General features: G+C 36.1%; 1 protein-coding gene across 4 annotated transcripts in view; it reads right to left on the bottom strand.

The window, feature by feature from the left end:
• The window catches only part of nlgn2a (neuroligin 2a), a 245,369-nt gene that overhangs the window by 207,607 nt on the left and 13,523 nt on the right, over positions 1 to 24,239 (bottom strand). Inside the window, exon 1 of one of the 4 annotated variants that reach the window (XM_028038896.1) lies at positions 10,811 to 10,962. The exons of the other annotated variants lie outside the window; for them this stretch is intronic. The gene's annotated coding sequence lies outside the window, so the exon portion shown is untranslated. Of the gene's footprint in view, positions 1 to 10,810; positions 10,963 to 24,239 lie in introns of those variants that run through there. 4 annotated transcript variants of the gene reach the window in all.

Consider the following 24,239-nt stretch of genomic DNA (forward strand, 5'->3'; position numbering starts at 1 on the left):
TGTTGCACTGGTTATAAAAATTTATTAGACATCAATATGTCCTTCATGTTTTGGTTTCTACTAATTGGAAATAAACATGAACTATCAAAGGTGATTTTTACTTTAATGAATCATTTGAAGACCTTCTTTGCTTCCTGCACGTCATTAGTGAAAGTTTGTGAGCTGCTTATTGAAACAGCAGAAATTTGATCTCCAAGTCGATTTCTTCGTTGCTCAATGGGTCGCAGAGAATCTGTCCTCGTTGAATTCATCCCTCCAGAAAGCTCATTTACAGCCTCCCAGTCGATCCGTCTCTTCTTGTTTGCTGTCCTTGACTTCTGCCTCTGACTCACTTTCTGCTCGGCTCTCCCTCTCTTTTTCCTTCATCTAATCCCTCCCCACATGCACTGCCGCTGCACTGGCTCAAGCTCTCTGAGCAAAGGAGGGAAATGAAGAAGAAAGAAATAACAAGGGAACAAAACAACAACAACAAAAAAAATAGAGGGACCTGTGGTAAAATGAAAGGAGTTGGTTGTGAAAGGACGGAGATAAAGTGGGCAAACACAGATGAGAGGGACGGAGGGAGGCTGCGTCACCGCTGCCATCAGATATGACGGAGAAACACGCAGAGAAGCGGAGCGGCGGATTGATGGGTTTAAGATGTGGAGAGCCGTAAAGAGGCAGAGGTCTATTAAAAGTGCAGCGTTGGGACAGTGGTGATTTAAATGAATCGTTTCTGTGCGACAGCGGTCTGTTCCTGCAGTGTGTTTTGTACTTCAGCGGCTGTTTGATGTGTGCATATCCATGAGTCAGTGTTTATTTATCTGTGTGGAGGGTGCGCTGATGAGTCAATACTGTTAGTGGAATATTTAGCTTCTCTGTTTGAGGGTTTTTTTTTAGTTTGGTTTCTGGTTCAAACATCCCAAACATCAAATATCAGAGAGGAGAAGATGGAGGGGAAGAGAAATGCAGAGCAACATGGTTCCCAGAGAGCTGACCGCAGCTCTGAACTTATTTAATCCTGCGGTGCTGACTTGGGCCAGAGAAATAAATCTACTGCGGCAAAAGGTTTTTGTTCTGCTTGAGTTCTTATTTTCAAACAAATTGTTTCTACAGACCTTTTAGTCTACAAATCTGTATGTGCTGGATGTACAGTGCTGTGCAAGCCAGCAGTAAATTCTTTTCCACAGCGCAGACGCGTTCAGGCGTTGAACTTTTCCACATTCTGTCACATCGCAAACACAAAATTCAATGTTTCGTCTGGAGATTTTGTGAGATGGAACAACAGAAACTAGTTGATAATTGGTCTTTGGTTAGGAGGGGAGAGAATATGATACAAACTTTTCGTTTTGTTTTACCAAAAATGTCTTTCTGGGAGTGTTTCACTATCAGTTTTGCACAGCTGGGTTTTAAATTATTGCTTAGTTTTTGTCTAATTCAGAAAGGTTTAAGAGTGTTGTTTGCTAGTTTTTATTAGTTAAATATTGTTTAGTTTTTCTGTAGTTTTAGTTTCTTCATACTTTGGGTAGTTTTTTTGGTGCAGAATTCAAAAAGGTCTAAGTATTGTGTTGTGATTATGTTTACATTGATTGGGTAATGAATACTCAGCTTAAGATACAATTTTAAAAAAAAATGTAATCAATTATAGATGAACAACAAACTTTTGCTGTCGCCATTTTACGTCAGTCGACGTAAAATTGTGTGGAAAATAAAATCAATTTTTCATCAGTAAGTAGAGTCAGAAACACAAAAATTAAGGATATAACATCTATACCGTCAATTTTGTTTTATTTATTTTCATAAACACACAATATAGTCCCAGTTTGCTGCAGTTTTTCCCTTTTACGTATTTCAGTTAGTGGAAATGTTTTCTCAGTTTCAGTTTTTGTTCATTCATCTTAGTTATCTATAATTATCTTGATATGGAGACTGATTTTTTTTATCTTAAATTCTGTGAACATGAATTTCCACTCATGTTTCTGATTCTCAACTAGACTTAGGTCAGGGATTTGACTAAGCCAGTGGCTCCCAAAACTTCCCAATTTGTGACCGACAAAATAAAAATTTTATTTAAATCAGTGAGTCAAATCAAATCGGAAACAAGGCAGTTCGAAGCTTTACACCATAAAAACATAATGAAACAAGAAATAAATGTTACATTTTCTCAAATTCCATCATCAAAATCATCAAGTTCATACATCAACTTTATTTACAAGTAATCAAAGGTGGCTCTAAACAAGGTTTTAGCCCTATAAAAGAACTCAGTGTTTCAGCAGTTTTGCAGTTTTCTAAAAATTTGTTCCAGATTAGAGGAGCATAAAGAGTAAAGAGGAATAAATATTTATAAAGCATTTCAAAAACCATGAATAATTATCATCCTGCTTTTTCTTGATCGAATTAAATTTAAAGTTTTTGTTCGTAGTGTGACAAAAGATTCAAAAGTTACGACAAGCTTTTCCAGGAAATTTTACATTTATAATAAAATTACTTGAACTTTGCTGGAACGCTGCAGCGGCAACTGATTTCCTTGGAGTATTTATTTTGTATACCTGCACAAAAAGGTTTTATATCCCCAATATTGTACAAAGATCTGAGGACCTGAATGAAATACAAAGCGGCGCTGCCAAGTCTTCCACCTTGATCCTTTATTATTTACGCTACATAAACAACATCCACCACGGACTCCTGATACCAATTTCTATGCAAATTAAACAACACTGTACGCACAGCGATCCTAATAGTATTACAGCATCTTCTAACATATTTCTGCAGTCTCAAAGATGCACTGCTCTTTTAAACAATAAATGCACACACAGTAAATCACTTTGTTTACCAGCCCTATTAGCATTCTGCTGCTCTCCTGCAGTAGGAATGGTTTGGTTAGGTATAACAAGGTTTTAAAAGTTAAAAGTTGGTTTCAAAACCAATGAAACTCTTTATTTATGTGGTTTAAAATGTATTTAATGAAAATCTAGAGAAGATCTCCAGCTGAATGGAGAAGACAGTGATGCAGAAACCCCTCCTCCACCTATTGCTGCCTGTAAGCTAACTGAAGAAAAGCTAACTTCCCCCTTGCTTACAAGAGGATAATATTGCTACTTTTATAAAACTTATGTTGCTCCATAAAACATAAAAACAGTAAAGAGGTGCCATATTGAGAAATTTAACTTAAATTTTAAGACCTTTAAGTAAACATAATCATGCAATCAATTAGAAAATACATCCCGATTAGTCTTGCTTAAGTGAGAATTAAATATACTTTTCATTAAGCCCACATTCCCATATGTGTGTAATTAATCTACATAAAGTGTTTCAGTTGGTGACAAAGTTTCTGAAATAAATGGACTAATATTCTAAATTATTGAATGGATCTTAATTTGACACATTTACTTTCGGATATCAAACACGATTGTGTATTTTTAGGAATTTTCAAAGAAGAGAAAAAAAGAACAAAAAAGAAAGAGTCAAACAAAGAAAGAACCAATAAAAGAATCAAATAAAGAAAGAACCAAAAAAGGACCAAAGACAGAAAGGAAAAAAAAAATACCAAGGAAAGACAAAAAGACCAAAAAGGGAACCAAAGAAAGAACCAGAGAAAGAAAAACAGAACCAAAGACAAAGAGAAACAAAGAAAAAACAAAAGAACCAAAAATAGAATGGAACGAAAAAAAGAACTAAAGTAAAAAAAATAAAGAACCAAAAGAGAAACCAAAGAAAAAAACACCCACAGGACGAGACAAAGAGACCAATAATTTCAACTTTGTATTTATTTAGGTATGATATTTCACCTTCTTTATTGTCAGACTTTTATTTCGGTAAATGAAGAGGATGCCATTTCTCTTTGGTTGCATTGATACAAATCAAACTTCACTTCTCCTATTAACCTACAAATAAACCGTAATGTTTGCTTCACAAAGAAAACCCCCAGTTTCTGAGTCCCAATTTGATTAAATCTCGTAATACTTACAGCTATATATATTTTTAAAGCCAGATTACTGCAGCGGCAGCGGCAGGATGACATGTAATCGGTTCTCCTTCCTGACCTCGCTTGGCGACGGCCTCGGATGTCCTCGCCAGTTTCTGCCCTTCACTGCCCACTGATGCCCAGCCAAGGCTCCTCCTCCCCCCAGGGGCCATTCTGCTGATGGCTAATATCTGCTTATCTGGCTCCCAAACCACGCTCTGACACAGGGACTGTGGTTAATGGCTGACCGGGAAGTGCCGAGTCAGCAAAAGTGGAAGCCAAGGTGGAGGAAGGGGGGGGGGGGGGTCACTTGTCATGAAATAGTGGCATTTTTTACTGGGCTCTTAGCCAGTTTGCATCAGTATCTTCCCATGTTTCAGAAGTAGAAAAGTACAGACAATGGATGTTGCTTTTATATTATTTAGAGTTTCAGATATTGATTTAAAAGAAAGGGGTTAGTGGCTATATAGCATTCTCCATAAGGAGCACAGGAATTTTGGTCCATCTGATGGGGTAATTTTTAAATATTAGATGATTGATAATTTGATTAGTTACTCAGTACTTGAGTAGACTTTTCTACTATTTTTACTTTTACTTGGGTAAACATTGTACTCTTACTTGACTACACTACCCACCCCTCATGTTGGCTATCCCAAACAGGGGACCCCTCCACCATCCTTTCAAGCTGCCTTTTGCTCTGTTCTAGTCTTTTTTAGCTTGTTAGGCTGAACCACTGGAGCTTTTAAGAGATTCTTAACCTGTGAAACCAAACACCCACCCACCGACCACTCCAGCTCTCCTCGACCGCTTCTCCAAAGCTGCCCGCCGTGGCCGAGGGTCACTGCAGCAGTCGTTATCACCTTCTCCAGAGAAGGAGAGCTGCCTAATTAATCGGGGCCCATCTTGACTCCCGGCCTCCCTGACTCTCGTCTCCTCCGCCACTGACAGGTTTTGCTGTGAAGTGGAGAGTAAGAGGTAGGAGCGTGTGGCTGTTTTTAGCATCTTTGCAGGGAGCGCATCTCTTCCACTGCATGCAAATGAGGATTTTGTGAGGTCTTGTTCTCATTTATGGTACGTGCGCCTGAATATGTGTGGCTGCTCTCTGCATGTGTTCCCGAACCCTCTGGGGCCTCTTAGCACCTCTCTCTGAGTGAGTTTCTGTAGCCGGAGTGAAACACCAGAGAGTTTACCCTCAATAAACGCAGAGAGCGGCAAAGCGAGTTACATTTGGACCGCCAGGTATCCATCTCAGTTAAACGCGTACAAATTGGATCTTTGACAAAAACCTATGAAAAAAAGACTTTTAGATCTTTTGTGCCACTGACTCCCTCAATATCTTGAAATTTCAAGAACCTTTGATAGCCGTCAATCTTTTTGTTACATTTTACTTATTAACTGTGTAATTTACCACCTCAAAATTAGCTAATAGTTGATTTTTGAAAACTTATCAAATTCACCCTATTAACAATATAGTCATTTATGCGTTAAAGAAAAATAATAGAAATAATAAAACTTGATATTATTGAATATCTGAGTGAATCAAATGCATGTTTTTTTTGTCCAAGTTGATTTTTTGATGTTACATTAGCATGTTAGCTCTCTAGCAGATCAGGTAAATGAAAGTTAGCTCAGCTTATTATGCTGTGAATTATATAATGAATAAATCAATCTGAAAATTGAAGACTCCTCAATTTTCCAAGTAAACTAAATGCTGAGTTTATTCTTTTTTATTTTTTCCCCCCAACTAGAAACTTGATAAATTCCCCCTAATGAATACATTTATCTAAGCCTATATTATGCTACAATTAGCCGGGTAAGGTACCGCTGTATTATTATAAAGATTTATTAAGGTAAAGTATTAGTAATATTATGACAGGTAACATTAGCATGTTGAGCTAACTGGGTGTCTAATGCATTATGAGGCATTTTGATTAATACAGTTTATAGCTAGTTAGATTATTGCTAGCATTAGCACATTAGCATTAGTAATTCTAACATTGGCATCCTTAGCTAGCTGAGTGTCTGATGCATTATGATGCATTCTGACTAATGTAGAGTTCACCCAGTAAGGTTAAAGCTAGAATTAGTATGGTAGCATTAGCAACTTTAGCAGATTGCGTATTCTAACATTAGCACCCTTAGCTAGCTGAGAGTCTGATGCATTATAATAGATCCAGTTTGTAACCAGCTAGATTATTTTTGGAATTAGTATAGTAGCATTAGCAATGTTAGCAGATTGAGTATTGTAGCATCTTTAGCTAGCTGAGTCTATGATGCATTCTGACTGATTACTTTACAGCCATATTACTTTTGACATAACTCTCCCTGTTCTTACTGTGTAAGATTTTCTTGTCAGCGAAAACATTACAGAGGGGATTTTCAACATTCCCACACAGTAGATCTACAGTCAGCGGACATAGTCTGGCCATGCTAGCAAACTCAATTTTTTGAGGCTACATGTAGAACGAATTGCAATGATTTTGAGCTCCAATCCTATCAGCGATCATAAGCTGCGATATAAATAGAGCACAATATGCTGAGTTGCAGATTGTCCTCTAAACTACTTTTTTCTTCCCACAAAAAGTTATGTTGTCTCAACTTATTCTCTCCCTTCTTTATATGACACACTGCAGTGTCTTCTGTCCAACTGTGAGCCAGCTCATTAAACTGCTATAGCACCTCTGGACTTGACAGCAGGCATAACCAGTAGGAGCTACCTGCCGTTCCACTACACTGACATCAGAATGCTCCTCTCCCCAAAATCATTATAAAACACAGCAGTGCAGTACTTTCAGAAAAAAAAAATTGTTAATATATTCCACTTTAGCATAACGGGGAACCACTCTGGTAACTATATGTTCAGTAATCCCTTCCTCTTTTGTACATTCGAAGTCTACACTTCATTATTCAGTCTGTTAATAAGAACTTGTCCTAAACTTTTCATTTGAAATAAATACAGCATTTTACGCAGATATTTATGATGTGCAAAAACTCCAAACTGTAATACATAAATATTTACTTATTGGGAAAAAAAAACCTTGAAATCACAAAGTCTCTACAACCATTAGACAAAATCTTCACACCAATCCAAACTCTTTTCAGTTGTACCGTCTCTAATAACCTATCCTGGGACTTGAGCCAGGAATGTATGCTTTGGATGAATAATTTTTAACAATAAATAGTCAAGGTTGGTATGGTATAAAATAAAAGATGAATATATGCAAAATAAACGCATCTGAAATGCTTTGGTTCCTGTAAACCCAGTCAGTAGTATTATAAACTATTTAAAATACCAAGAATTTCAATAACAATCTTGTGAATTTTTACAGCAAAACGACACAAATTGCCACGTTACTGCTAAATAATTTAAAATATACGACTAGATCAACATAGAAATGTTCCTCCTTTGCTATGACCATCTCAACTGCTGCACTAAAGATGTTTTCACACTTGATAGTCCAGTAAACTTGGTACAATTGGGGACTAAAATTGAAACATTTGTTACATTTTCAGCTGATGCGGTTCATTTTCACATTGCACTATGTCCAACAAAACCAAACACTTTGAAGAACCTGTTCTCCTCTTCACCTATGGGGGCGCTGCGACAAGATACACTGAAGGGAACAACACAAAAACCTCCAAAGAAGACACGACTGCAACTTCCATCTTCACAAATCGTAAACAAAAATAGAGTGGCATCAGATTTTACCGGTTGTAGGATTTCTCTTTTGTCTTTGGTAAAAGAACGTGAACCATTTCTCCACCTACTTCTTGACTCACTAGGTTGTATTTACCCAGAAAACCCTGCGTTGTAGTCCTTTTCCTGCTTATGGAGTAGTTTCCGGTCCGCTTGGCGTCCCCATATACAATAGAACCGCACCAGAGTTCACTTCAACCGAACCAAGACCTAGGTTTTTAGCCAGAACAGAGTTGACTTTTTGGTCCGCATCAGAGTTTGATTTCGCATTCACACTTCCACAAACAAACTGGAGTTGGATTAAAGCAAATTAAACAATGCTGGTGTGAATTGTCCCTTAATCTCATACAGAAAACCAAATGAGTAACTGAAGAGAACCTGTGAAGAGTAGAAATGGTCCCAGGACAAAAGACAATCTAGATCAGAGATGTCAATAATGTCCTTTAGGTCTGACGTCCTCAATACTTTAGATCTTCTCCTCGTTCAACACACCAGAATAAAATTTATGGGTCATTAGCAGTCTGCTGCATAACTTTAAGACAAGCTAAGTGGAAAATTAACCCTTTTAAATTAAATCTGAAACATCCAGAAGTTATGCACTTCTGAAATATTGATATTACATTGAAGAATGGTCAAAGACTGTTACCTCTGCCAAAAAGTGTAGATAATGCTGCAAATTATGCCCTAAAAATGCCAAAGGAGGTACTGGAGATATTATTTACTGCATGTTTCCCTCTGACTGACAGCTCATCATCTACACAGGCTACCTGTTCAGCTGTCCAGCCCTTTCTTCTTTCCGCTCTTGTGAACAATGAATCATGAAAATATTAACTGTCAGACGTGATTAAGCCGAGAGCAATGATTTGAGGACATCTGTTAACTGAGCTAACAGATGACACTGGATATTCTTGTTAGACCTCCGTACTGTCACACATGTAGAAACGGAGTATATTTAAAGATAAACAGCAAAAATGGGGTTTATTCTCTAATGAGAAATTATCTAATGTTGGCTTGATATGGTTTTAAATACAAGTGAAGTGTGACAAAAGACATGAAAAATTTTATAATTTCCATTAAAAACAATGGATTTTTAATGAATTTCTATCCATTGTACTACAATATTGTAGCTCGGAATAATAAAATGGGTGCAAAGAAGAATCTAAAGTGTAGAAAATGACAACATTTACAGAATGTCTGCTAGACAAACAAGTTGTGACATTTAATAATGTAAATTCCAAGGAAAATCTCAATAAATGAAGTGCACTTCAAAAATGTCAAAGAAAGCACAATGCCCAAACTGGGTTGATTATAATTGTTTCCAGTCTGTGGTTCTTTATTTTCCATAGTCCCCCCCTCACAAAACATCACTGACATTTAGTTTAATTTGAATTTTTCCCGTGTTCTCCAAACGCTCTGCTCACCAGCAGCTCCAGCCTCTTTGATCTCTAAGAATATCATCAGAGAAACAGTTGTAACGCCGTCTAGTCTGACCTTGTTGCTGCATTTATTCAGACTACATTTGAATATATTTGTGGCAGACGTGACGTTCAGTCCACCTTAGATCGAGTGTAGCATCAGAAAAGGCCATTTGATGCACAGATTACAAGAAAAAGGCAAGCATTCTGACACAAAACTGAATATTGTATCCATTAAACTCCAGATTACAGCACAACTTGCACATATTTATTCACCTGCTGCCTGTTCTAACATGAAAACAGCACTTCAAGATTCAACAATTTTCCTCATTTTGTTAAAACCACTACATCTTAGCTTAGCAATGTCACAATAACAAATTTTGATGGGAATTATCACAATAAACATTAATATTGTTGTTTTGACACTAGAGGTGGGCAATATTTTGGTAAAAAATTATTAGAAAGAAACTATTTATTACTGCTTGTTTTTAATTGTATGGCACAAATATTGATCTTAAGAACATGCCCAAATGTTTCTTCAGGATGCGCTTTACTTTAAAAAGTTCAATTTATATCACTAAGCCGCAAATAGTAACTGCATTTAATAATATTTTCAAATTTACTAATTGCTCTTGTTGAACAATGAATAGCAGAAAAACACATTTTCCATGATCAGTTTTGTTTTTTTAACTTATCATTAATTGGAATTTATCAACACAACAATAAATCAAAATTCTCATCATAAGACATTTTTCAGGACAGTTAAACGATGCGATAAATGCTCACTTGTATTAAAGACCATTTTCATGGAAGACAATTTTGTCTTCTCAAAGACTAATAAACTTAAATTTTAAGTATCCAAAATGAAACACAACCAAAAACCAAAAATAAAAAAGTTAACAAAAACCACACACAACCGAAACCATGAATACAAAAATACTAGATGTCAGAATAAAAATTATTGAGCTCATTTTAATTTATCATACGATTAATTTTTTAATTGCTTATTGCAACAGACTTGGCTGACCTGTCAATATTTACCAATACAAGACCATTACTTCACATCTTTGTCGTATTAGCCTTTGTAAACAGAGAGATTTGGCAGGTATTCAGTGACATTGTTATTAAATTAATGTCAGAGAAATTTTAATTAAATAAACTTTTACATGTGCATTTGCATACTTTCCTGGCGTTTTTGTCCACTAATGCTAGTCTTACTGGTGGTTAATAAATAAAGAACTAAAATCAAATCTCAAAAAAATTAGGGAACACTTCCACAAAACATACCATATAACATTTCTCTGAGCTAAAGTTTAAATAATTTGTTTTTATCGTTTTTGTAAATAAATTCTTAAGCGAGGAGATTTTTGTCGTCTTCGGTTCATGACGTCACTGCGCCTCAGCTAGCTACTGAAACGACGCTAGCCTACTGTCTGGTTGTTTACAAGAAGAAATGGAAGACGAAGCCCCTTTTTTGCATGTGAAGAAATGCCGGAAGACTTTATGGGAGTAAATGATATAAAACCAACATCAGTGGATGACCCTAAACCGACAGCTGGATGTTCAGAATCGAGTGAAAAGGTTTCAGATTTGGATTCTGGTGATCAGGACTGTCATGGCTGCCAAGACCACGCGCATAAAGTCCGAGACGGGAACGTTAGAACGGTCAGAACCTATTATTATCTCTAAAGTACAATTTGTGAATTTAGTACATTAATATGAATTTCTATTCTGGTGATTAAATGCAGCACATACCTGTATGACACGAGCGCGGAGATAAGCTCCTCATTGTTTCGTCTTGTTGTCTGTGGTGACGTCATCCTCCCTCTATTTGCCTTTGTTTTTATAAGTTCGGGTTGTAATTTCCTGTCGGAGCTTACTTATTCAGTTCTGACAATGTTTCATATGAATATGTCTTTAAAGTAGGCATACTTTAAAGTGTGTCTAAGAAAGAGACTCCAGTAATATTTTCTGTTCGTAAAGGACTAGTCTTTTTATCCTCCAGCGCTTTGCGCATGCGCTAAATATCCGGACAATAACGTGTAGGGCAAATGGCGCCCATATTCATCCACTCGCTGTTGAAATGCTATTTGTCATCCGGAAAATATGTATTTTAATTTTATGATACGCATATTTTGTGATTTTCTTTCACCTAAGGCTATTTCTTGTTTTTTAATTAATTTTATTAATTTGATTTAATTTACTTTACATTTGGGTCAGATTTAGATTACTTGGGATTTTACAAATTTTATATCACCCATGGCTATATTTAGAATTGCTAATATTTAACACTTTGGATGGGAGTAGCTTGTCAACAAATAAGCAATTTCCTCTTGGGAGTTCAATAAAGTATATTCTGATTCTGATTTTATCTTAAAAACACTTCAGTTCTCCTTAAAATAGAAGTTAATACAAATTTGTATGTGTGTTCTGGATACTCGTAAACAACAAACCAACTCAGAATGAGATAGAAACCCAATTAAATCAATGAAGGGTTCAGCACCTATTACCTCCTCTGTGTGCGTGTGTGTGTGTCCCATCTGTGGATCAATCCACGGCGGACAGAAATGGACAGAATAATGACCTCGGTTTATGCCTGCACCCCCTCTCTGTATCCTTTTCCTGCTGCTACTCCTTCCTTCTTCTTCCCTCCATTAGTCTACACTGGGCTGGCTAATGTCAACAGCTGCTTTGCCATTGACCAAACATAAATATGCCTAATGGAAACATGCCAATTTCAAAAGAACTCTCATTTTCAGATAAGACGTATTGGTGCTGGGTGAGATTGGTTCATTTCAAAAAACTGCAATGGAAACACTTTTTTCGCATCGCACAAGTCACATGATCAATAGCCGGATGTTACCACTGGCAAAAACCACGAAGAAGAAGGCAACAGGAAGTAGTTGGAGGACGAAGGCGCACATGTTTTTTAATGATTTATCGCATGAACAAACTTGTTCACGTGTGATTTTAATTATTTAAATCTCATTTAATAGAAACACCGCAATTGCGAAACTGTGTTTTTACTTTCAACGTTAGTGAAATACTGACAAAGCTTTGCGCACATTTGTAATGGAAATGCAGCTACAGTTTAAGTATGTCAGAAATTATTTTCAAGAAAGGACCGAGACGAAACTGGCCTCACCTTTCCGCCTGAACGTTCAAAGTCTCCTTCAAACATATTCAATTTCTTCTTCCTCCTGTCACACTAATCCAGAAATAACTCCTCTGGGTTGGCTAAAATCCCACACATTTCCTCTTTATTCTGTCTCTTTTTCATCTTACATTAATCTCTTTTGTTGTAGAAAAGTCCTTTCATGTGACCCTTTCTACTCTTCCTCAACCCCCAGTAGCTTGAACGGTCCGCTCTTTGATGCATCTTTCATGGTTTTGTTCCCTAATGCACTCCATCTCTTTCACAGCCACACTATCAAATCTGCATCACTGGCTTTTATCTGGGATTCCAGCTCCTTTTTCCAGCCCTTGTAAATTCTTGCCGTTGCTGCTTCGTACTTCTTTTCTGTTCCTTCCGATGCAGCAGAGTTCAGTATCTCGCTTCGTTCCTCCTCTTTCAGTCCCGTCTTTTATTCGCCCTCGCTTCTATCTCCATCTATTTCCCCTTCCTCCATCACTTCCACAATAAGTCTCTCATGTCTTCCTTTCCTTTAGATCTAAAAGGATTCAACGTTTACCCTTTCCTATATCTCTTGTATATTTTTTGTTGAGTGGGCCGCGGTTTCAGTAATAATAATCTGTTATGTCAGCAGCTGAACACCCTTCTTAAAAGCTATCTTGACCATTAATTTGCGCATTCACACAAATGTACGCATGTTGGTTAAATGTTATATGACGTTAGGGCCACTGAAAGAAAAATCTGACTTTAAACTTAGGATTCTGACTCAGATTCAGAGTTGTTGTTTATACACCATCAGGCAAATCAAGTCTTAAAACTCAAATCTACCAAATTAATTTGGTAAAGGCTTTTGTGTGAATATAATGCAGGTTCACACATCCTATGACAAGGAATAAACAGTTATGTGATGATTTTTATATTCTAACAGCATAATTGACATATCCCAAGAATGTTTGGCTATTTATTTGGATTTTGACATTGAATTACAATTTTGAGTTTAAAGTCAGATTTCTGAGAAAAAAGTAAGAATTTTGAAACTCAAGTCAGAATTTGTTTTGTTTTTTTGGTGGCCTTAATTCTCTTCCGTACTTTTCTGTTTTGTCAGTTCGCAGGAAATATTCGCAGTCAATCCATTAAAACAGTGGCTTGCGAAAGTATTTGCATTGTTTACATTTTACATTAAACTTCAATACCACATTAGGGTCGTTGTACAAGTCCATCACAAGGCCTATCACAATAACACATTTTGCTGGACAATTATTACGATTAACAATGATAAAAATTGTTACATTAAAAATTATTTTCAGACCATTTTTAAGTAATATAATGCAAGGTCACACCCTCCAATAAACTTTAATTTTGTAAAGGACACTCCATACAGGAACTGGGAGTTATTTTATATATCCAAAGTACCATACCATACCATACCAACTTTATTTATAAAGCACTTTAAAACAACCACAGCTGATACAAAGTGCTGTACATCAAAACACAACATAACAATAAAAAAAACATAAAATAAAAACTTACAGTTTAAAAACAAAAACATACAATTTAAAACTAGATCCCGCTAGAGTTGAAAGCCAAATAAAATAGATGGGTTTTAAGACGAGCTTTAAAAGTAAAACACGAAAATCAAAATTAACAAATAAAATGGTAAAAACCAACCTAACAAGCAAAACCTTAAACAAAATGGGTTATGATCTCTTTGTAAACAAAATTGACCTTTAAAAAATATTAATCATCAGAATGGGAATTATCAAGCTCATTTTAATTATTTAATTAGTAAAAAAAAAATAATCTCTCACTTTTATTCATCTACTTTTTTTCTGTTATGCAATACTTTGTGTTGGTTTTCCAAATATGGTTCCAATAAAATATAATTGAGAAAAACAACAATATGGTCCATAGGTTAGACGACATTTTAAAGTTTCTGTAAATAAAAACACTATGCAAATATTTTCTTTCTTCCTAATCCAGCAGGAAACCAAGATGCTGAACAAATTGCAGGAAAAAACTCATATCTCCATTTTGATTCCCCCAGTAGAAGAGATTCCTTTCACAGAGCATGTATGCATATAAAATCAAATTACCTACAACCTTAGGCTTGCCATTTATCAGCAAACACGATTCTAACGCGTTAGAAACACTAATTCTCCACTAAACGTGCTCAGACTTTCCTGGCAGAGCAGAAACACCTGAACACCTGACTGACGGAAGTGTGTTAATGTGAAACTTTTACTGTCCACCTGCGCCCAGAAATAGATTATAGGGAAAAAAAAAAAAATAAAACATGCAATCTCTCTGCAACACCTGCTTTGGGTCTCTTACATAACTGCAACTGGAGACCACACAGCGGTGCAGAGCCAGAATGGCGGATAAAAGATAAAGCAGAAGTTAGGAAACGTCTGAGCTTGTTGGTGTGAATACAGGAAAATGCATTATCCTATAATCCCTACTGTCGACTGGAGGATGGTAAAAAATCTTGAATATATTCAATGTATTGCTTGTTAATCCACCTGAGATGTCTGTAATGGCTCCGGTTTGTCAGAGGAAAAATGTTCACATGAGTGTTTTAGGACATTTTACTGTTAGTTTGCAGGGTAACAACAAACTTATCAACGCATTCTGCTTTGTGAACACTTATCTATAAAGTTAGTGTTTAAATTAGAAGGGAAAGTAAGAAGTAAGGATCAATAAATGTTATAATTTACCAGCAAAAGCCTTTAAAACATTTCATAAGATTAACAAGGGTACAAACATTGTTGAACAGGAAGAATACTGATTTCATGTCCTATAATTGGTAAGGGATAAATGTTAAAAATATCTTAAATAGTTCAGACTAGGCATGTCATGATAGATTTTGTTGGAAGTTATAATATATGATAATATTGTTGTTTTGAGAACATCTGAAAAATTCCACTGGTTCCACCAACTAGTGGAGGAATCGTTGGTTCCTCCACTATTAGCTAAATTGAAAATGTTTTTAACTAATAAAACATGTGTAAAGGGTGTTTTTAGCTCTTCTTGTAAATTTTTATGCAATATCTGTATTGAATATCTACACCAGAAGGTTACCAATGGTACAGTGTTTTTAATTTAATGGTTTTGTCTTTTATATTTTAAACTGTGGATACTATGTTTATTGTTTTTCCATAATTATGAAAACAGATCACTCTGTCATTAGTTTAAAAAATATATTTTTTATTATTTAGATATTTTTTTAATTTTTGTTCTAAAATGAGAAAATAGAAATATATTTTCTAAATTTTCTAAAATAATAAAAAAAAAACAGCACAAATTTCTAAACTCTACCTTTTTCCGTGGCACTACACAAGTTTTTATTCTTTTATTTTTTTACATTCCCGTTGTTGGTAGAAACTCGCAGATCCTTCCCTGAGCTTATAAAAACTTAGATTTACAGTGCTTAGCATTTTATTTTATTTTTCTTAAAGCAAAACCTCAATTAAAATTGCATCTCAGGTCCAAATAAACCCTGGGGAATAAAAGGTGAAAAACGTATTGCGTACCCCGGCGATTTGAAAGCGTATTTTCTGAAACATGTCGGAAAAGAGAAAACGACAGATATATTGGAGAGCAATGAAAAAAGCTCTCACCCTGGTCTGACGCTCGGTACTTACAGCTCGGCTTGTCACGCTGGCGTCAGCTGAAAAGAGCTTTATGACGGCGGCTGACAGCGAGGCATAATTTACCGCCACTTCACTGCTTCCAGGTTGAGGATAATGATGGGGATTAAGGAGTGGTGCGCTAAGGTGGTGGGCGTTTGAAGAATCAGATGTCACAAAATCTGTTCCAAGAAGGCCAACGCTTTAAAGCTCGCTATATGTTCATCAAAGTTTGTGTGCTTATAAATTATACATCTGGCTTTAGTAATGAGGGAGTTGCTCTATTATTCAGTTGTCTGTGGCTCATTTTGGGAGGGTACTCATTTCTGTGTCAGCTGCTTTTTTTATCTCTAAAATTATGCAGATCGTGCAGCAGACATAGCAAATAATCCTTAGATCCAACTAGGGCTGAAACGATTAATTGCGATTAATCAGTAAGTGACAATCACTAATTTAGAAATCGATAAGTTGTCACTGGAGCACACAGACACTGAAAAATGCTAATTGCTGAAAGGACAACATAATCAAAGCAGTAATTAGGCTAAAATTGTACCAAAAATATACATTTTGCATTTAAGATAAAATTTTGTCTTTATTCAAAACAGGGGCAGTTTTAGCTTCACTTTGTTCAGATTCTGTAAAACAAAAAAATCCTATTAATCAACTTTTACCATACAGTTATTAATGGATTAGTCCAAATTAAATGAGAAATCTGTAGAATGTGCCATTTTTTCAGATTAATCGAATAATTGTCAGAATAATCAATTAAAGGAATGCTGTTATTGCAATTTAGGCAAGAAATGTATACTTTCTTATTTTTTAAAAAAATGAAGTATTGTTTATTTGCATATTTTTAATGTTTTTCTAATATTGTTCAAAGACCTCAATGAGAAATTAAAAAAAAAAAATTAAACAATTAATTGTCAGAAAAATCGATTAAAGGAAAGAAAATGTTTGTTTCCTTATCTATAAAAAAATAATTTGTTTCTTTACATCTTTTAATGTATTTCTAATATTCTGTAAAGTAGGCCTTAGTGAAAAAATCTGCATAATGTGCCATTTTTTAATCCAATTAATCATCGGAATAATCGATTAATTGATAACTAACATAATCGTTAGTTGCAGCTCCACATCCATCACTTTTTTCTAAATTTGTTAAAATTATGTTCTCAGCTCCACAACACAAACAATGGATTTAAACCTGCTTAACCTTTCTTTATCTTCCTGGTAATTATGTTTAAGCAACCCATTTGCGGAGGTTTTTAAGAAGCTGAGGTCTTTGTGAAATCTGTCATTTTCAGGTATAAAAATGAGAAGATGGTTAATGTCAGAGCTTTCCTCGCTCCTCCACCACCAAGCCCCACATGAGACAGCATGACCTTGATTTGTACAAGCCTCGGGGAGCGTATTTATTTGTGTAAAACCACAATGTTTAACTTGTTCTGTGCTAAGCATCGACTCTAAATCCCTGCTTGTCGTGACTGACCTTGAAACGTGGCTTTGACCGGAGTAAACGTAATTGCGTTGTAACAGTAGTAGAGACAAAGACTCTCAAACAGCACTTGGCAAATCAGATCATTGCCTGAAACACATCTAGTCTTAAAGGTGACCTATTATGCTTCCCTGAACAGGTTAGGATAGCTCTGTGGGCTACACAAAACATGTTCATTACAATTTTTTGCAGAAAATCATTCTTAGATAATCAAATTTTAGTATTCAGTTCTTCCTATTTTGAGCTCCTTTCAGAATGAGATTTTTAGGACCATTTGTCACTTTAAATCCCAACAAGCTGCTGCTGACCATGACCCCCAACTCACACGTGAAAATGGCTGCAAGGAAACGCACAATTATACAACCTTACATCTTTGAAAAGCACTAGTAGAGCCTCCTACACAACCAACAAGAGCAGCAAGTAGTTTCTGAAGAGTAAGTCAACAACTAAACACTTGTCTGTTACAGCAAGTTGTACAGTAGTAAAAATAGCTGACCAATCGTGCTTGAGTTCCGCTTGGGTTGCTGGGTTACAGGCTGGGCTTAGCAGGGGTTGCTAGGTAACGGGCTGGACTTCGCTGGGCATTGCCTGCTGATTTGTGACATCATATTCAGATGATTTTTGAAACAGGTCATTTTCCAGACACCAAAAATCATTAACTTATTTCCAAAAATACATATTTTTTAATTGCTTGGAATGTTGTTAGAAGCAGTTGAGACTCAAATGAAAGTACAAAAACATGAAAAATCAATCAGGAAAAACTCGTCTTTCAAACTCCTCTAGATAATAAGAGCAGGGAGTAAAAACTTGATTCTCCTGAACGCTGCAGAGATAGAAATGCTGACTTTTTTCCCCCTGCTGTCTCTAAAACAATCATTTCCATTATATACACATAAGAAGATACATAAATGGATAGAAAAATAGCCCCCTGAGTTTGGACTCCCAAGGCGGAAAATGACAAACACGTTTCAGGCTGAGTCTTTTCCCCAGCCTTGGGCAGCAGTGGGCCACCACACAAGCAGAAAGGAATCCATTCATCACACCCCTGGGTATGCCCGACTCTTCTCTGGCCTGCAGGCTTCCTGTACCTTTGAATCTTCACAACGTTCAGCTCCTTTATATTTGCAGAGGGGCCATGAGGGACGGCGCTAACTCCTGTATTTTTTATTACCTCTGTAAGAGCTACCCTTATAGAGCGAGGGAGGGAGGACCGCCTTCACCATGTCAAGGTTACAAGAAAAGATGAACGCAAAAAACAAACTTTTTTTGTGCCAGAGGTACAAAGGACAGATCCTGGGGTCAGTTATTACTTTAGTGAAGAAAGGGGCAAACATTGCCATTTTAATGCCTGACCTATAAAACTGTTTGTTTATACATTTCTTAACAAGGATAATGTAGGACCAAGTAGTTTGTTTTAGCTGAGTAACAGAAATAACTCTCTACTGTGTTGTCTCCTAATGGGATGAACTTTGGACTTTATAATTTAATGTAAATGTGCCTAATGTTTTCTGATGGATTTATAGGATTAGACATTGTTCTCTAATTTATTTTAATGTTTAAAAAAGTGAGCCATTCAGTTGCTTCCACTCACTGCTGCTATGTTTTCCTGGATAAATCCACCCATAAATTAGTCATAGGGCTGGACAATCAATCTATACTCTATATCAATAATATGTCTGATAGATTACTCAGTAATGAGTATAGAAAATATTCACTGAACTATCATGGCTAGCTAAGCAAGGTTGGTGGAGTTAACTTAATCACTCACTCTTTGGTTACCTAGCAACAACTCGCTCACTTTTTGGTTACCTAGCAACAACCTGCTGAGTAACTGGCACGGCAGCAGTTTAAGGTTTCGCTTCATAACTGCTAAAATATAAAAAGCAATTATTATTTTATTAGATGAACAATAAACTGAACTGATTTTTTATGAATTTGATTGTGTATAAATTGGATTTACTTGTCTTGGAAAATTACCTGAGATTAAATTTGTGCTGAATTGTTTCTAATTGAACAACAAAAAATGAAGTTAAATACATTTTTCATTTGTTTTGTTTGTATTTAAGAAATTTACTCCTCATCTCCTGCTTAAATAACTAAGTAAATGTACTAAAATTTAATATTAAATACTTTCCATTTACTTTTCTTTGTGTGTTTTGACCGAAATAGAAAATTCTTTTCTCAGTTAGTTATATTTCTTATTACACTCCAAATAATAAGGGTACTTTTACTCCTAAAGTGATTCATCATTAGTTTAATTAGCTAAAGTCAATCGACTACTTTCTTAAAAACCTGAGTTTTATCTTGTATAAAGAGACACATAATTGTAAGTTAATTAATTATTTACATTATAACATTAAAGGTGATATCTAACTTGTTTTACAGATTCAGATAGTTGGATAGTTATACCACAGATTTTCTGAGTCTGTAAGTCAAATAAACTTAGTTGAGGGAGGAAACTGGAATCAAGCTAGCAACCTTTTGCAACAGAAGCAGAGCTTACAGGTTATAGTAGAGAAACTGTGATTTACTAGAACCATTTTCTGGTTTAAATTACTTTGTTCTGTGATGCTACAGCAATAAAATGATTAAAAATGATTCCGAGCAGCAATATAACATGAAAACCAATTCAAAGTAAACGGTTGCGACATTTACAGCGATGTAATTTGCTACATCAATATCAGGACAACGTCTGTCGTGGTTTAGATGTAAATAAATGGGAATAACTGAAGCCGTTTCAGTGTACGACAGAAATAAAGGAGCTGACCTCCTGGTTTAACTGGCTTTGAAGGGTACTCTATATCATCGAAAGCCTTTTTACACCCACTCCTCTTTTACGATTCCCTCATCTGTTCATTAGGAACCAAAGAGCTTCACCACAATTAGCGGTTGTAGGACTCTGGAGAGACAACAAGGTCCACACAGTTCTTCTGAGACCTTCGACACGCGGGCAGAAAAGGTTTGATGAAGTGCCTGGCCAGTTTCCCTCCCAAATGACCTGTGGTAGATGTGTTGATGGAGAGCCCAGAGAAACAGAAAGCACCAAAACCAAGCAAGCAAATCCAGCTCCGAGTGAAACTTTGGTCTGTCACACAAACAGGATTGGTTGTAATGTGAAGAACATATTTACATTACTGTGGACAAGACAGATATTAGAGCCAGTTAATAGTTAGATTGATTAAACTATTATAAACAAAACCCGAATTTGTACAAACGATTTACCCACTTACAGATTTCTCCTTTTTCTGCTTTTTGGTTACACTTGAATGTTTTAGATTACATTACATTTTAATTCAAGTAAAAATAAAATGTGGTTTTCAAAGGATGAAAGCCAAAATAAACGTTACACAAGCAGACGTGCTCTTGTGTGAAAGAGTAGTTACATCCCACAGCCATTTTATGATATTTACTTAAATCATAATCTGTGATTAATTTTAGAGTAAATTCTAGTCTGGTAGATTCGGTTCGATTGTGGACCAAAATTGCAACATTTGCTACATTTCAGCTGCTGCGAAATAGTGGTGCGTTCACACCAAACGCGTTTCGTACGTCTGGTTTACATTCAAAGTCTGTGTGGAGGCGCGTCAGATGCGTCACAATCGTTCTTCCTGGCCTATTTGTCAGACATGTTGGACGCCCCTGACGCGCCAAACGCTTCAAACACACTGGACCCATGGCACACCTCCATATTGATTTTGAATGTAAACCAGACGCGCCTGATGCTCAAAACGCGTTTGGTGTGAACGCACCACGAAACGAACCAAACCATTTGAAAAGGCTGTTCCCCTCCCTGCCTGTGGTGGCGCTGCACCAAGAACCACTGATGAAAACTACACAAAAACCTCTGACAAAGACACTGAGCTCAACTTCCTCCTTCACGAAATGTAAACAAAAATGGAGTGGTGTCAGATTTTAGCAGAAAAAGATTCCTCTTTTGTCTTTGGTAAAAAATCAAGAACCATTTCTCCTGCTAGCACTAGACCCTTGCGACTGTTTTGGTGGTATTTACCCAGAATGCACTGCGCTGTAGTCCACAAAAAACACCAGAGTTCGCTTTTTTGATTCGTACTAAATTGAACCAAACAGGTGTGAATGCAATCCTAGAAAGCTGAATTCAATTAGTCGAGGTCTGACCTTTAGGGTGAAGAAGTCACTTAGAAATAAATAGAACATCATGTTGAACAACATGATGTAGGCTAAAAGCTCTCAAAACAACTTTTTACTTCTACTTCAGCAATATCATCATGAAGTATTACTACTCTTACTTGAGAACAGGTTTTAAATACTACACCTACCCATAATGAATGAGTGATATTTGCAGCTGGTCTACTACTTCAGGATTTGCACAACTTGCTGAAATTTTTATGGGACCAGGAATTCTGCTTTCTAACATAAAATCGGCCATCAGTTTAGATCTTAAGTTCAAGTTCACTGGGGTTCTAAAGCAGTACGACGACAGCAGGTCCAATTGTGGATGAATGAAAGAAGATAAGGGCTTTAGAGAGGCCCACTCAAAGTCTGAGTGATGCTTAAAAATGAAAACAATTCTACAAAGAAGAGTGCCAACGTTAAAAAAAAACATTTATCATTATTGGCCGTTTTTAGGGCACAATCAGTTATGCCCTAAAAAGAGGCAAGTTACTTGTTTTACACAATGCCAGGTTGGTTTGGATAACTTTTTCCCTTCATGAGTGAAATGAGAATTCTTCTATTTGTCTCAAATATAAATTAGTTTGATTATTTGAAACATTTATTGATGAGAAACAGCAGAAAAAGGAGAAGACCAATACTCTTTCAAACCACAGTACACATCTTTAGTTAAATTCAAGGAGGAAACGCCAGTCAAGCTAATGTCTGAACCCAAAACGTCCTGCGTTTAAGTTGAGATATAAACAAAGGTGGGTAACCAAAAATTATACTCAAGAAAGAGTAGCACTACTCCAACATATTCAAGTAGCCGTCCAATAAATTACTCAAGTAAGTACTTGACTACTTAAGTAAGTAATACTTTTTTTTACCAAAAAAAAGGTATTTGGTAAAAAGTTTATTTGAGTACTGAGTAACTGATTATCAATCATTTAATCCTTAAAAATTACAACATCAGACAGAACAAACTACAAAGTTCAGTGGAAATTTTGGTATTTTAAGCACCAAAATGACAACAATTCATATAAGTAACAAAAAAAACAAAGTAAGGCAAAAATATTTTTTCAAAATCAGCTTCTTTCAATAAAAAACTTATGAAACTATAACAAAAACTGCAGGTGTGTGTCTGGGTCTGGTGAATCTTTTGGTTAAAACACGTTTGTTTTTCATTCAGTGGATAGAAAATCCAGAAAGAAAACTAAGAGTAGAATTACTTCATAATAAAATTACTCAAGTAAAAGTAAAAAGTAGAAAAAAGATACTCCTAAAAGTACAAAAAAGTTTAATGTAATTGAGTAGATTTAACTAGTTACTATAAGAAATAATGTACAGCTGTGTGTCTGTGTCGTTGGGGCAGAAAAGGAGCAGAAGGCAAAGCAGAGAAAATGTGGACCAAAAAGAGGTTAAAGTGAAGAATGACAGAAGGCCGGTACTTACTGAAGGAATACAAGAGCCGTAAACAGGAAAGAGAGTCAAGAGACAAGCATAAGAGGCCTTTCTCCATAATGATCTCAGAGCTCCTCCTAATTGGACAAATCTCCGGGTAAATCGCCTGGCACTTTGCTCTGAAGAACAGGTCAGAGCAAAGGAGGGAAAGAGCGAGGCGGAAGGAAGGGGGGAAACGTTCACGGACACAAGGGCCCTGCCATGAAAAGGTCGAACTATGCCAGTGTAATGAATTGAGGGGTTGTACACGGACCTGAACCCGAGTCCCTGATCGGCTGGCTTCATGCCAGCGCAATCCTGTTACAAATCTACAAGGAGCTGAGTCGACGGAAATTTTGAAAAATGTTCAGGCGAGGTTGGATCCGGGAGGGTCGGAAGTGGCAATAAAAGAGAGGAGAAACCTAAAAGAATTGAAGCATTAATGTGAAAATTAAGATTTGTGGTCAGAAGCTTTGAGGAGCTCCACATGCACTGCAAAAAAACAAAATCTTATCAAGTATTTTTGGTCTAATTTCTAGTGCAAATACCTCAGTACACCTGAAATAGAACAAAACTAACTTCAAATATAATTTCAGCAAAATAGAGAAGCGTGTTTTAAGTAAATAATTCCTTAACATCAATAAAAAATATCATATATATGTGAAATAATTTGCCAGTGCAACAATATATGTTTTCCATATTACAAGTTATAAAATACAGAAAGATATAATATGGAAAAGATGATATCTAAAACATAGACGAAAACGTCCATATAGATGTCGACTTTATTCTACTGAACGTTTACAAACCAGTGAAGTAAATTAGCACTTTAGCATTTTTAATCTATGGGAAGCTAAGTACGCTAAACATTTTCAAAATTAGCAAAACACTAAAGCGTTAAACGAAAAATTAATATTAGCATATTATCAGAAGTTTGCCTGCTGACTTTCATTATTGTGCTTTTGTTTTGAATATTTCCTTTAGGTCTTGCCATATTTGCATAATTATTGCTAGAAAGGTCTTGCCATACCAGTTATTTCCTTTATGTTTCGTTTCTTTGTTTATTCTTGTGTTCTTGCATTTGTATTCGGTTTTCTTAGGTCAGGTTTAGTCTTTCCGTGTTGGTTTGTAGTTTCTTTGTGTTTATTATTCACCTTCCATCAACCTGCCTGTTCGCTCTCCTCCACAGCTCTGTAGTTTCTTGATTAACTCGCCTGCATTCAGTGGCATTTTCCTCCTTTTACTCTTTATTCTGTTCTCATTGTGCAGTTTCTGTAAGTTTTTACAATTAAAACCTCCCTCATGTTCATCTCAAACATTTATCTGCCCAGGCAGATTTTATTTAATCCAGGAGTTACCACC

Source organism: Xiphophorus couchianus, chromosome 14 (assembly GCF_001444195.1).
Source record: "Xiphophorus couchianus chromosome 14, X_couchianus-1.0, whole genome shotgun sequence".
Classification (NCBI taxonomy): Eukaryota; Metazoa; Chordata; class Actinopteri; order Cyprinodontiformes; family Poeciliidae; genus Xiphophorus; species Xiphophorus couchianus.